Source organism: Odocoileus virginianus, chromosome 10 (genome assembly GCF_023699985.2).
Source record: "Odocoileus virginianus isolate 20LAN1187 ecotype Illinois chromosome 10, Ovbor_1.2, whole genome shotgun sequence".
Taxonomy (NCBI): Eukaryota; Metazoa; Chordata; class Mammalia; order Artiodactyla; family Cervidae; genus Odocoileus; species Odocoileus virginianus.
In genome coordinates this window covers 26,052,794-26,064,556 of record NC_069683.1, presented here as the reverse complement: position 1 = coordinate 26,064,556, position 11,763 = coordinate 26,052,794, and the positions used below count along the sequence as shown (strand labels likewise).

Sequence of the window (11,763 nt, the reverse complement as noted above, 5' to 3'; positions counted from 1 at the left end):
CGGTTGTGTGTTAGAAAACAGTTTCTTATGCGCTTATCTCATCTGCATTGGTCTTCATCTAAGTCTATAAGAGGGTATTTGCACTCCATTGTATAGTGAAGAAACTGAGGCTCAGAAGAAGTAAGATTGCGGAGAGAAAGACCATATATGGTGGAGGATTTGAACCCAAGTGTTCCGGTTAAAAAGCCAGTATTCTTTCAACCTCAAGATATTTTCTGGGGCAATTTGCTCCAGTGGCAGGAAATAAGAGGGAGAGAGGCATGTGGGGCTGGAGTGGTTATTCTAGTTTCCTCACCTTGGGCTTCCCTGATAGCTCAGTTGGTAAAGAATCTGCCTGCAATGCAGGAGACCCTGGTTTACTTCCTGGGTTGGGAAGATCCCCTGGAGAAGGGAAAGGCTACCCACTTCAGTATGCTGGCCTGGAGAACTCCATGGACTGGATAATCCAGGGGGTCGCAAAGAGTCGGACGCGACTGAGCGACTTTCATTTCCCTTTCCTCACTTCAGAGCTGTCAGGAGCTGGCCGTGCCCTCCACCTGGAGATCACAGCTCCCGTCAAGTGGTTACACTGCGCTCTCTGCGTCCAGGTTTTACCGATGCCCCTCTCCTTGCCCCTTCAGGCTCAGGGTGGGCACGGTGCCCACTATTACCAGCCCTGGGGCGCTGCCTGTCCTTTCTGGCAGTTTCCCTGCTGCTCGTCCTCCCTGTGAGCAACGAACAACGCAGGGAAGACCCTCCCCGGTTCAACCAGGCAGAGGTTGCTTTCAAGGAAACAGACACAAGAAAGATGGAAGGTAGAAAGTCATTTAATATTTTATTTAAGCTCCTAGAGAAGGTCAAGACAGGAGTAAAGAGCTATAGTGTTACACTCTTTAGGCAAATAGAAGAGAACATGGCATGTTTCCAGAACCTCCCATCTCTCTGCTTGTGCAAACTGCTGACTGCTTGCGCTGTCCCTGAATATCAGGGCTCTTGGGATGCAACGACGCAAAGTCAATTTAAATGGACATAAATCAGAAAAGTGAACTTATTGGTTCATGGACTCCAACTGCGGGGAAAAAAATGTGTGGATCCAAGATCAGGGGAGTCAGGATTCAAGACCCCCACCAGTGGGACTAGCGGCTCTTCCTTTTTTTTCTTTGTCCCTGAGGTTTGTCTTTACTCCTCTGACAGATGCAGCCTTGTCAAGTGATGCTGATTGAAACAAAATTAAAACTCTATCACTCAGATCAGAACTGGGGATCTGAAGTGAAATTCACTGAATCAGAGTCCTGGCAGGAAGCAGGATTTCTCAGATGGTTTAATTAAGGAGATTTTTAATAAAAGGACTCATGGGCAGAGTTCACTGTATACAAACAAGAAATACTGAAGCACCCAGACCTGAAGAGGAGGAAGCTAGCTGCACCGTGGAGAGTGCAGCCTCCAGTGATCAGGGACACAGCTACTGCCAGCAATGAGGGCTGAAGCAGGGGTTTGGGGCACCCTGACCTCTCTCTTCTCCTGCCCTTGGATGACTTGCCAGTAACATGCTTCCATGGGCACACCCAACCAGAAACCCAACTGCAAGGGAATTGAGGTGGTGCAGGGTTCAGGGTCAGTCTCCCAGGGTGACAAAATAGGACAGTTAAGGCAGAAGTGACACTCAGAGGAGAAAGAATAACTTGTATTCATCTTGTATCTCTGCAAGAGTTGGGGGATTGGAAGAGTGAACATACTTGAGTGTTTTAATTTTATAAGAGAATTTCCTAAGAACTTCAACTTCAGTGAAATAATTGACTCAAGCAGGGATCATCCACAGATGCTAAAACCATTAAATAAAATATCGATTGGGCTTCCCTGGTAGTTCAGTGGTAAAGAATCCACCTGCCAATTCAGGAGACTGCACTGTTCGATCCTTGAATCAGGAAGATCCCAGGGAGAAGAAATGGCAACCCACTCCAATATTCTTGTCTGGAGAGTCCCATGGACAGAGAAGCCTGGTGGGCTATAGTCCGTGGGCTTGCAAAAGAGTCGGACAGCACTTAGTGACTAAACAACAACAAAATGTTGGTTGGTCATCAGGATGTTACATGATCTCAGAGTATCTTCCCAAAGACTTCTCGTTAATTTCCAAAGGGAAGGTATCTTTACAATGGAGAGACCTGCCAGAGAGCTGCTTAACAAAGCCATCAAGCTTAGCATCACTCAGCGATCAAGGGACATAATGACACTATATGCCTTCTTATGAGGTGCAATGGGAAGTACACAACCTCACCTTTGTTGTGTGCTTGTCAAAATGTTTAAGAAAGTGAAAGTCGCTCAGTTGTGTCCAACTCTTTGTGGCTCCATGGACTATACAGTATTCTCCAGGGCAGAATACTGGAGTGGGTAGACTTTCCCTTCTCCAGGGGATCTTCCCAACCCAGGGATTGAACCCAGGTCTTCCACATTGCAGGTGGATTCTTTACCAGCTGAGCCACAAGGGAAGCCTGCCAAAATGTTTAAGCTGAGTCTAATTCAGAGAAAATGACCAGGTAAGTCCAGACCACAGGGCACTCTTCAGAAAAGTCAGAAAAGAAGAGCAGCAACCACAAAGAGGGGCTAAACAGAAAAGAGTACTGCACATAACTTGGATAAATCTCACAGTGTTGAATAAGAGAAGCTAAGTTCAAGAAGTGTATATAAAACATGATTCTATTTCCATAAAGTTGGAAGACAAAACCCATTTAAGTATTAGGAGCCAGGACAGTGATTTCCCTCAGGGAGTGATGTCAGGAAGGGCACCCAAGAAAGAATTCCAGGATGCTGATCATGTTCAATTTCTTACCTCACTGCCCGTTACAAGAGTTTATTCCCTTTGTGAAAGCCTATTATAGTGAGTCCATTCTGTGTGTGTGTGTGTGCATGTGTGTGTATTAGGGAGAGAGATAACATTAATGTGGCAAAATACCACCAAATGATGAATCTAGGTGAAGGATCTGTGAGTATGCATTATCATTATATTGTTTTCTAACCGTTCTCTAGGTTTGAAATTTTTGAAAGTAAAAACTTGGGGAGGGGGTTGGGAAATAGGAATGATTTTGAATTATTTTTTAAATGTTACGTGAGCAAATAACTGACATATTATTCATCAGTGGACATTACAGCGAGTTTGCATCATTGACACACTTATTTAAATATATGCAAACTGCTCACACTTAGCCAAAATAAAACACAGAACAAAAAGCAGAGCTACTTTGCATTTATTATGATTCCTAAACAGAAGCCGAGTATCTCGTCTGGTGTGCAAGTATAGAAATAGCAAACGGTTCCCATGTTCACAGGAAAACTGTTGTGTTGGACATATTAAGTTATAGCTTGGGATCCACAAAACCATACCTATGGGATTTTGAATTCTCAAGGGTTAGTTTAATGGCCAGTGATCTTTACTCTGCTCACTAAATTTAGAACCCAACTAACTTAAGCTGTGCCATCCCTGGCTATGCTGACCAATATGGAGACTTTGTTTTCCTTTAAAATACATAGTCCTGTTTGGGTAGAAAAAGCTTATCAGCTCCCCATCCTCTGGTGTTTTTAGGTTCAGGCATGGATAGAAAATCTCAGAAGAGGGCAGATAAGAAAAGAGGGAGAAGCTCTATTTGCTTTAATCTACTTCTGTTCCAAAGTAACACACTGGCCAGAAGCCAGCAGAGGATCCAGTGAAGATCCAATGGTTCTTACTGTCAAAGGTCATCATTGCATAATCCTTACGTGTCCTCCTGCCCTCATCCTTTTAGCTGCCAAGGCTTCAGGAGAGCAAGCGCTGTGGCCTCCGGGCACTTGGGTCTGAGGAAGAGGCAAAATCTGCCCGACTCTCCAGTATCCCAATGCCAACACAATAGGCACCTTTGGTTCAGCCCAGCTGCCAACCATCTGTGAGCCACTGTTCAGCATACAGCTAGAATATAGTAGATGCTCATTAAATGTTTGTTAAATAAATGAGTGGGCTATGGAGAGAAGGGCTGCAGAAGAAACTGGAGGAGTGGTTTTCATGGAAGATTCTATGTAACTTGAAGGGATTTTTGCTCACTTCTGCTTAGAACCCAGCTCTTGAATCCTTGAGGATGCCATCCTGGGAGCAGCAGAGACATAGCCCTGGCATGGATATCAATATTCTTGCCTCAAGTGAATATGCAGGCAACTGCAGGTCCCCTGCAAGGGGCCAGGATAGGAGAGAATGACCATGGCTGTGTGGCCATTTAAAGACGACAAATTTCTGAGTCTATGTGTGATACCCCCTGGGAGTCCTTGACTCAGCATTTGTAGGGAACAGAGGCTCTGGCAGCATATAAGAGAGAGACAATGAAACTGCCAACTGCAGGACTTCAGACTTCTAGCCTTTGTAATCATGTGAGCCAATTCCTTATACTAAATCTCTTTGCATGTACAGCTTGAACTCAGTATTGTGAAACTATGGACTGTAACATGCCAAGCTACTCTGTCCATGAGATTATCCCATGTGTTTAAATACACACTTAAAACATATACATGTGAAAGTTGCTCAGTCGTGTCCAACTCCTTGTGACCCCATGGACTATACAGTCCATGGAATTCTCCAGGCCAGAATACTGGAGTGGGTAGCCTTTCCCTTCTCCAGGGAATCTTCCCAACCCAGGGATCAAACCCAGGTCTCCTGCATTGCAGGCAGATTCTTTACCAGCTGAACTACAGGGAAGCCCAAAATGTGTATATTATATATATATATATATATACACACACACATATATATGTATGTGTAGCTATGTATGTGTGTGTGCCCATGTATGTGTGTGACCATGTGTGTGTACAGTATTATCATATTCTGTTTCTCTGAAGAACCCAGACTAAGAACTTAGATCACACAATTGTATGATAAAAACTCCTGGTTGCCTGTCTACCAAGTTTGCAGAGATTTCCCCCCCACAACTTCTCAGCAAAGAGACCCCCCCCTTCATGTTCCCTTGCTAGGAGGACCCACCTCTCCCAATGGAGACTCAAAATGCCAAACCCTCACCTTCCCAGCTCCTGGTACATTCAGAGCACAGGTGAGCAATGCAGATCCCGCCATGTGAACCTAAAGGAAAGTTTACCAGGGGCTACTAGGAAACATTTCCTTTCTGGAAAAGGAGCCACCCAAGGGGAAATGTTTTCCTCCAGCTCTAGGTAGAGTTGCACTTGCCCAGAGCCAGAAACCTCGGTAAGGTCTAGCCATCAGGAGGGAGATATGGCCTTTGTGCTGAGCAAAGCAGAGCAGAAAGAAAAAAACACAAGAATTCAGAATTCATGAGAATACTGTAGAGCTGCTGAATTAACCATGCAGAAATCACCCTGCCTCCAGATTTCTTATGTGACATAACAGACAGTCTTATTGTTTGGGTAAGTGCTTAGTCACTCAGTCATGTCTGGCTCTTTGTAGCCCTTTGGAATGTAGCCTGCCAGCCTCCTCTGTCCATGGGAGTTTTCAGGCAAGAATGCTGAAGTGATTTGCCACTTACTACTCTGGGGGAATCTTCCTAACCCAGGGACTGAACATGCATCTCCTGTCTCCTGTGTTTCCTGCAGTGCCGGGGGATTCTTTACCTGCTGAGCCATCGGGGGAGCAAAAAACTGGTATTAAGTCCTTTTATTTATTTATTTTTTTCCATTTATTTTTATTAGTTGGAGGCTAATTACTTTACATCATTATAGTAGTTTTTGTCATACATTGAAATGAATCAGCCATGGATTTACATGCATTCCCCATCCCAGTCCCCCCTCCCACCTCCCTCTCCACCCGATCCCTCCGGGTCTTCCCAGTGCACCAGGCCCGAGCACCTGTCTCATGTACCCAACCCGGGCTGGTTATCTGTTCCACCCTAGATAATATACATGTTTCAATGCTGTTCTCTTCAAATATCCCACCCTCGCCTTCTCCCAGAGTCCACAAGTCTGTTCTATACATCTGAGTCTCTTTTTCTGTTTTGCATATAGGGTTAATGTTACCATCTTTCTAAAGTCCATATATATGTGTTAGTATACTGTAATGGTCTTTATCTTTCTGGCTTACTTCGCTCTGTATAATGGGCTCCAGTTTCATCCATCTCATTAGAACTGATTCAAATGAATTCTTTTTAATGGCTGAGTAATATTCCATGGTGTATATGTACCACAGGTTCCTCATCCATTCGTCTGCTGATGGGCATCTGGGTTGCTTCCATGTCCTGGCTATTATAAACAGTGCTGCGATGAACATTGGGGTGCACGTGTCTCTTTCAGATCTGGTTTCCTTGGTGTGTATACCCAGAAGTGGGATTGCTGGGTCATATGGCAGTCCTTTTAAAGGAAAGTCTGTTTCCTGTACTCAAAAGCATCCTAGTTGAATTAGCTGATTTTATTTTCATTAAGAACTCATATCAAAGGAGGTCTCTTTATCCAGTCAAAGGTATACTTACAGGTTCATTTAGTATTCTTCTTTATTTACAAATAGCAGAGTGAAATGAGAAATATATTTATACATCTCTATCCATATTTATCCCTTCATCCTTCTATCCCTCCACCCTCTGTCCATCTCTTAATCTAGTTATGAGTTCCATAGTCAGAAAAGCTCAGAAGCTGTAATTACTGCCTACTTTTAGAGAATCACAATCAACATTAATGTATTAAAGCCTTTGAGAAGTTCTGCAGTAAAGAAACTTCTTTAACTCCATATTTCCTTGATTTTTGCTTGTTTGTTTGTTTTGTTTTTGAGCCACCGAACCCTTCTTTGAGCAGACATTTTAACAGCAATCCAATTTGGGAAACGTGTACATGACTGTGTAATTCTCTCTCTCCTTAGATCCCGCACACACTTTTAAGAGGACAATTGTTTCCTCTGAAGGCAACACTTGTTATTCTGAAGCACTGAAGCAAAACCTCTAGCACATTTGGAATCTGCTTAGATGTTTACAGATAGCTTTGTGTTAATTTCTATACAAAAGATATATATTTCTGGCCTTGGCGTATTGTTTGTGATTCACCACCACATTCTAGGAACCTCCACTCTCACTCATCATCCTGCTTGAGCTAACCATATCTGACACAAACAGTTCTCATTCATGGTGGCCCCATCCCATTTATACCATCCATAGCCCAAGAGGCAATCTTGTGCTTGTGTTTTAACATAAAGTTCAAATCACATGCATACTAACACTACTTCATGAGCAAGAAATTACCACGTCTGGTTCATTGACATTTACTTCTGGGAACCGTTTCAATCAGATTAATCCGTTTATCTAAATAATCTTCCACTCACTTCACAACATCAGAACTCACCAATACATTTTCTACCAATGCTTCCAACCTTCCTTTTTGTAGACTGAGGTGCAGGATTCATTATCACCTGGAGTTCTGCAAACTGGACATTATCAGAGTGTAAGGGAGGTGAAATAAGAGCCTCTATCCCATCAGAGTTTGAGGAAAGGGAAAAAAAGTGCAGCAGGTGGAGATGTCCATCCATCTCTGGCATGACTGCTGGAGAGTGTGGCTTAGATGCGCAGTAACAAATAAGCCTTGTATTAGGACTGGTAGCTTATGCTGCAGCAACAACCCAGGAGTGGCAGATTAAAAACAAAGAGTTATTTCTGGTCCACATCACATGTCCACTTTGGGCCAGCTGAAGCTCTGCTCCATGTCAGCTTCACTCAGGAAAACAGCAGTTGGAAAACTGCCAATCCTGGTGGCAGAGAGGGAAATGTTAGTATGGCAAGCCTCACACTGACTCTCAGAGCCTCCACCCAGGGGTGACCACAGCACCTCTGCTCACGTTTCATTGGCCTCATGTGAGCTCCATTACTATGGGCCCCCACCCTGAGCCCCAGAGCTAGGGAGATGTGTTCTCCCAGAGCAGGCCTCACTGGAAAAGCCATGGGCTTTGTCCCACTGCCCTGTCTCCCCTAAGAGCAAAGCCACACATATGCTCTCTACAGACAGATGGATCCCAGAGAGAGAGGGTAACAGGGGATAAACTCCTTAACTCTCCAGTCAGGTGAGAAGTGACCAGCAAAAACAAATCACAACAGGACTTTTGCAAAATAGGTCTTCCACTTACTCATTGTCTTCTGCAGTTTTAAGTTCTTGGTTCACTCTTGAGCTCTCTTCTTCAAGTTCCCCACCTTCTTCTAAGTTTGCTTTCCCATCATTCTAGCCTAATTCATCTCCCTCCGGTAAGAACTGTGAATCCCACTCTACTGCTGGATGCCTGTCTACCTGAGCCAATAATCCAACCCTTGAGTTACTAACAGGAAAATGTGATGCTTAGTTCAGTCTGAGAAAAGTCTGTCTGTGACTCGCCACCAGAGGTTTCCGATGGAAACACTGAGCAAGTGGATGAATGAAGAGACACCATCTAATGCCCAGTACAGTAGGCACTTCAGTGTGAATTTCAGTGTGAGTTTCCCACCTTCAGCACCTTTGCTGATTCTCGTCCCCCTCCCACGGCAGTATCTTTCATTTGAGCTCTTTGTTTATCCAAATCCCAACAGGTCTTCCAGTGTCAATCAAGCTCAGGTCCTACCTCCCCTAGACACATTCCCACATTGACCTATAGTGATGGTGACCCATAGTGATACTCTGTCTACACACCTTGGAGCTCAGGTAACAGAAGCAGGAGGTGGTAGAACCAGGGATTGAATCCCTGTATTCTGCCTCCAGAGCCCAGGCACCTAACCTCTGCCCTAAAGAACAGATGGGACAAGAAGAGGAGAACTAGGGCCTTCTAAAATCAGTCACATAGGGCATACCTTGAGCCAGACAGACTTGGGTTCAAGTTCTTGCTTTCCTGCTTGCTAGAGGTTTTATTTTAAACAAGTTACTTCACCTTTCTGGGCCTTAGTTCCCTCAACTGTGAAACAGAATAAGGAAGATTAATATATAACACATGTCTGACAACTGTAGACTTGTGATCAATGTTAGGTGTGAACTGGTCTCTGTTCTCTCTTCCTCTAAAACCAGAATCTTTATATCAATCAGACTGCACCCCGCTTGTTCACTCTTCACTTTGTTCTCTGGCTTGCAAACACAGAGCAAGGTAAGAAAAGTATCTGATAAAGGAGTTTCCAGCCTGGCCAAGCAGTGAAGGGACCACAGATAGCTCTGTGCAGCACTGGTACCCAGGAGCACTAAGGCCCCCATGAGGCCAGCGTCCACCGACCTCAACTGAGAGTCAAGATGTGGTTGAGAAGAAAATGCAGTTCCCTGGGTATTTATTATTACTCCTCCTTAAGAGCCTTCCTTTCCTTCCCCTCTTTAGCCCTTTATCAGATATTTCAAATTTATTAATAGGTCCCAAGTCCAACAATGAGCTACACATAGTAAAGCAAACCAATGTTTCCTCTACATAAGGACATTCTGTATAAAATGACAGAGACGTGGCATAGCCGCAAAGAGGGCTGAGCTGGTTAAATTCACTTTTACAAAAAGAGGAACTCTCTTCCCTCTGGTGTCACCGCCAACAATACTGCAGGCAATGTAATAGTTTCATGTGAATAGCCGTGTCTGAATCCCAAGTCCTGGCCTTCTCTGATGGAAATACTGGTTTGGGTTGCTGGTCCTTCAGCAGAAGAGCTGTGTGATAAGATGTGGTCTGGAGAGAATCTACCTGGATTTAACTCCTAAACTTGTTTCCTAAATAGCTTCCCTGTTGGCTCACATGGTAAAGAAATTGCCTGCAATGCAGGAGAGCCTGGTTCGATCCCTGGGTCAGGAAGATCCCCTGGAGGAGGGCATGGCAACCCACTCCAGTATTCTTGCTTGGAGAACCCCATAGACAGAGGAGCCTTACAGGCTATAGTCCATGAGGTCACACAGAGTCAGACATGACTGGAGAGACTTAGCATGCTGACCCAGGGTGGATGGGGGCGGGGAGCTGATGTAGAGGCGGAGCAGTGACAGATACACCGAGAAGTGAGATGGGAAGCTGACCATGAACCCCATGACTGGACAGTTTCCAAGGAACATAGGACAGTCTTCCACGTATTCACTGAGCACTTCTTGAGGGCGAAACCCCAGTGTGGAGAGCAAAACTCCACAAATCCTAGCGACACAGATGCTGCAGTCAAAATCTCAGTGAGCCACTGGGTGACCTGGAGCATATTATTTAACCCTTCAAAGGCTCCACACCTGAGCTTTAAAACATGCTGAAGAGGTTAACAGGACGAAGTCCTACCTGGCACAGAGCAGGCACTTAAACAAGGCTGGTTTCGGGGACTTCCCTGGTGGTCCAGTGGTTAAGACTTCACCTTCTAATGCAGCGGGTTAGAGAGCTAAGTCAGGGAGCTAAGCACCCACATGCATCATAGCCAAAACACCAAAACATTAAAAAAAAAATGGGAGCAATATTGTAACAAATTCAATAAAGATTTGAATTTAAAAAAACAAACAAAAGCAAAAAAAAACAAGGCTGGTTTCTTTCTGGTCCTCTAAAAGGACAAGGAAAGGCTGCTGTAATCTTCCTCTCCGCTGACGTCCATTCGGGCACTGTGAGAGGAGAAAAGACACGAAACGCGCTTCCTGTAGCTGCACAGCCAAGGACTGCCTGGCCCCCGAAGTCAGAAAGCAGACCAGAAATGGCCCTTGATGGAACTTCTGTCAGCCCTGCAACATCCAGTGAGTACATATTTATTGAGCACCTACTACATGCCAAGTGCTGGTTAAAGCACAGCCACTGCCAGCCCCAAAAGTGTTTTGTGCAGATTAGAAAAGGTTGCCCTTTCTGGCAGATACAGCCCCGTCAGCACACAGTTTGGCAAGCGAGAAGACTCTTTGTGTCAAGTAAAAAAGTGCCCCTTCATTCGAGCGGACGCAGCCTATGCTGGGCTCATGCCTTGGCAGGCAGAGTGAGTGGCTTTAGGCCCTGCAGACCTCCCTCATCCGGGCAGCCTCGCCATGTATATGTGCCCCACCAGGCACAGCATCCCCAAAGTCGTGCATTTCTCTTAAAGATACATGTGCTCTGTTGAAGGGCTTCTCTTTTATCCTCTCCTTTCAGACATGGGAAAATATCCTTTCTTTTATGAAATGATGCTAATAGGAGATGGCAGTTGTTTGTTTTATCTCTTTTGTGAACTGTTCTTAGCCAAATAAAGTTGGCAACATTATGTCAGTACTTTTGTTTTGGACATTTTTCTGGTCCGTAAAAAACTCAAAACTTTAAGAATCATTGTGGGAGGTGTCATGTGGTGAGAAGCCCTTCTGTTCAAGGAAAAGAAAAGCCCTGCAAGACCCCACAACCTGGGCAGGTACTCTGTTGCCATCAGGGTCTCTGAGCTTCAGCGGTCTGCATGACATTACATTTCAGAATCACTGGGTTGCTATGGTTATCACCAGATCTCTGTAATTATCTTGGAAGTTGCTGTCTTTGCGGCTTATGAGGTCCATGCCATGCAGATATTCAAAAAAGAAAGGTTTTTGTGTCTGAGAAGTGTGCATACTGACAATAAAGACATTGCTCGAACACAGCTGCACACACACACACATGTGAAAATACTCAAACGCACAGGAGAATTATTGTCTCTTGCGTGCTTTGGTGGTTAGATTTGTGGACTTCACATGAGGTTCACACAGTTATAGGAAGGCAGGTCTTGGCTTCAGTGATAAATCTGGACTTACTCTCTTAGCCAGGATTCTCTGGCTCCAAACAAAAACTGGTCTCACTTAAACTAGAGTGTATTGGCTCACCTCATTGAGAAATGAGTGTCTGTGTCAGGTACGGCTTGATCCAGGAACTCAGGATCAGGATTTGCCAGGTGGTTC

At 44.7% G+C, this 11,763-nt stretch overlaps 1 long non-coding RNA gene across 1 annotated transcript; it reads right to left on the bottom strand.

Annotated features, from left to right (window-relative positions):
* Positions 1-7,191: 7,191 nt before the first annotated feature.
* On the bottom strand, positions 7,192-10,267 carry LOC139037108 (uncharacterized). Its single transcript, XR_011489926.1, has 2 exons — positions 10,178-10,267; positions 7,192-7,687 (listed from the first exon to the last, which is right to left on the bottom strand). It is a non-coding gene; the product is annotated as an uncharacterized lncRNA (long non-coding RNA).
* Positions 10,268-11,763: the final 1,496 nt, after the last annotated feature.